Raw genomic sequence first — 3,880 nt, forward strand, 5'->3', positions numbered from 1 at the left:
GCATGAAAATATAATAATATGATCTAATGGATCTTTCACTTATTTAAAACATTCATCACTGTTTTTGGAATTGTATTATTTATGTATTAGTGTACTTCAGACAGTGATTTTGGGAGCTTCGGCACTGTTCATATTTAATGAAATAATATATAATATTTAAATATTTTGTAAAACTTATAATTACTGATCAGTGGTTAATGTCGATTCGTTGAGGCGCAAATCACGATATTTACAGAACTGAACACACGTAGGAAATTAATCGGTACACAATAATGATATTAGACATGGCTTTACAGGTATAATAGTCTAAATTCAACATGGTTTTACATCGATATAACGGTATCATTAATAAGTTTATTGATAAATGTGGAGTTCCGGTGTTTTAGATATTTCAAACAATCGTAGGTATAGGTATGCAATGCGGACTTTTGGAGTTAAAAATATTTTTAAAATGCAAAGCTACGGTGCGTTAATTTTTTAACCATGCGAAAATGCGGTGCATGCGGAGCTACGGATTTACAAAATATTTTTATTCATGTGAAGCTAATACGGTGTGTCCAAAAAATATGAGTTTTTATAGTTAAATATTAATTTTTAAAGGGGTCCAGATGATTTGAAAAAAAATTGTCTCTGTCCTACCTTTATTGTTTAGCAATCTTTTCTTGGCCAACACAGAGAAAAATTATTGTAAAAAAAAATGAACATTAAAGTAGGTATTAAATTGTATATTTTATAAACTTTATACGAATAATATACGAAAAGTTTTTACCAACATGTTTACCATAGCTGGTTTACATTATTCTCTGTATACGTTGTACCTATATAAAGTAAACTTAAAACATAAAGAAAAAGTCTTTGTTCAGAATAACTGTTTTCAACTGGGTACCTACATATTATGTTTGCATTTTCAACAACTAAATTTATGAAGTAATAACAATTGTAAATATTTTTAAATATGCATATTCTTAATCAATCTTTTTGATAATTTTACTTAAGTGCTATATAGGTACATTTTCTGTAAACATTATTTTAATGTAAGATAATAATGTGTTTAAAAATATAGATTTTTTAATTTTCACAGCATCATATTATAGTTTTTTCTTATTCATTTATTTATAATCAGTATATTTCCAATCTAAACAAACATGGGTACAAACATAAGTAAGTCTATTGACAAATTTGACAATGGCATTTAGGTGAGAATAAGAAGGTGCCACCTGACAAGTTTTAGTTAATAATATTATTATGCTTTAAGCAGGTCCCTGGGCGGCTGGGACGCCTTTTTAACTTTCTATTATAGTTATTTTCATTTCTAAGGTTTTCCATATTTTGGTTTAGATTTGTTGATTCTGGGAATAATGATAAAAAAACTTTAAATGTTTTTATTGTGTCGAATTCTAGAAGTTTTCAATAGTAAATGCGATATTCAATAGCTATATTATAGTAATGTATTTAAAGTTTAAGTTATTAAACTCGATTGGCGTAAACATTTTAAACTTTTTTTTACCTGTTGATATTGAAGCTCGAATAGATTTATTATTTAGATATTTAATATAGATAAATAACATGACTATGTTTATGTTAATACTGTTTTATAACTATAATATACATATGTAACATACTACTGGACTGCACCAAAGACTGCACCATACACAATATATAATGTTTTGTGAACGAGTGGGTTTACCCACAACATCGAAAATCCCTGTATATTATATTCTACCATTGAAGTCATATTATACTCATACCCACATCATACAACAATCTAAAGTTATATCCTAATAAGTAATATTACTTATATGTGGAAGGTTAATAGCATTAAATACAATATTGATAATGAGCGTATACAATGTTGGAATACATATTATATTAGTAGCTTGTTTCAAAATCATTTTAAAAACAAACAAACGTAACACTCAAAATAAAGAATTATTTTATATAAAACCCTACACTCAAAATTATATGCCTTGTACAATGTACACTTATAAATATTTTATTGTCCAGTAGAAATTCAGTAAATAATTTACATTTTTTTTTTTCTATCACTTAATACTTATTATTATAAATGTTTATATTTTATATTTTATCTTTATTTCTCTTTATCGTATAATTAATTTAACATGTTACTCGTATCTTGTATATATGTATCTTAAATATTAATTTTTTTTTAATCTAAGTTATACTCTATGTATTATATAAATTGGGCTAACGTTTGTTACATAAATAATAAATAATATACCACTTAGATTTATATTTGTATCTATTTTATGAAACGGAATTCGTTGTTGATTTTACCTATCAGCCATATGGCGCTAGCTCATGATACATCTATAATCTTAAAACGAAAATTACCAACAAAAAGGAAAACTATTTTACAGGACCAGACAAGCAATAATAAAAGGCATATTATTATTGGAGTCTGTATTTATGTTGAGGAATGAAATAAAAAATATTTCAACCGCGATTTGTGCGAAATCGTAATGTCTCAACCTAAAAATGTCCTTAAAACAAATAACCAACAGCTATATTCATAGGGCATTTAATATGTGGTAAAGCTATTCTTTAGAATCAACTTTACGAAAAGGTTACGTGGTCAAAGTTTACAATAATGATATGCCATAAACAAAAACAAGATATTATAAAGAACTTCAATCCGTCGGCAAAAAAATATATGGGTCAATGTTTATGATATTATAATAGAATGTGTGCGTATTGAACTACTCAACTTTAAGAAAATACACTACATATTATATTACGGAGGACTGTTTGTGAACATTTGTAAGTTCCACTTATCCCGATTATAGAAAGAAAATAAATTGCTTAAAAAAGAATGTAACGGCTGAATCTTGACGACTTTATCGATTTTTAATGGAACTCGGTTATTACTTATAATTAATTAGTGGCTCAAACAATAATAATTATGCATAATAGATAATAATTATATTTTAACCTTATTTTCATTTTTAGCACTACTCAGAATCGTGTTTCCGTTTAAATCGAATACATCCTAATTATTTTACTGACAATGGCCAATATTATTCCTTAATGGCGCCATGTTGGGCTTTTTTAAAACCTTGAGATAGGTAATAAAAAAGCACAAAATGTTTCATTCAGACCGCTGATTTATAGAATTCGAAATTGAGCACAGATTGTACTTTAATATTCAAAGTTTTCGTAAAAAATGCAAAAACGAAGTTATAATAATCATAGTCCTCGTAAACATAAGCTGAACGTTCATAGTTAATTTTAAGAAATAAAATGATATTAGTTAACAACTATCGTTTAATTTATTATACCATAGTATTGCCTATCATATATTATTACATTTATATGGTACACATCTAGTAATATAACTAGTTTTTTTTGGTAAAACAATTTCACCTTTTAGATTCTGAGTTGAGCAAAATAATGTATTGATTTTATATTGATGTGTTTTCTTTTATGAAAAATCGATTTTGCGTAAAATTTCCCGTTTTTCCTTAATTTTTATGTTGTTTTTCCTGGCGCTTTTAAAAAATATTGGGAATTTTAAATTTTGACCTGCCCAATGCACCAACAATATTCACTTTTCCTTCGAACAAGATACTGAAGTTGAAAATCGAAGCATTATTTCACAGACACAAAAAAAAAAAAACCCCACACACATATATCATTGTAAAATCAATACAGTCATCGTTTCACTCAGAATCTAAAATAAGGAAAAAATAGATATGTTTACGCAAACCTAGTTTTCGACCAAATTAATTTAGGTTTTTTGATGTAACTCAACATTTAATTACCGTAGATACTTCACATTTTTACAAAAGCTTATATTATAATTAGCATTCTCCATAAGTGACAATTTTTTAAAAATATTTTGACTCTACATGAGTCATTTATT

The sequence above is a fragment of the Acyrthosiphon pisum genome, chromosome X, assembly GCF_005508785.2.
Source record: "Acyrthosiphon pisum isolate AL4f chromosome X, pea_aphid_22Mar2018_4r6ur, whole genome shotgun sequence".
NCBI classification, from domain to species: domain Eukaryota; kingdom Metazoa; phylum Arthropoda; class Insecta; order Hemiptera; family Aphididae; genus Acyrthosiphon; species Acyrthosiphon pisum.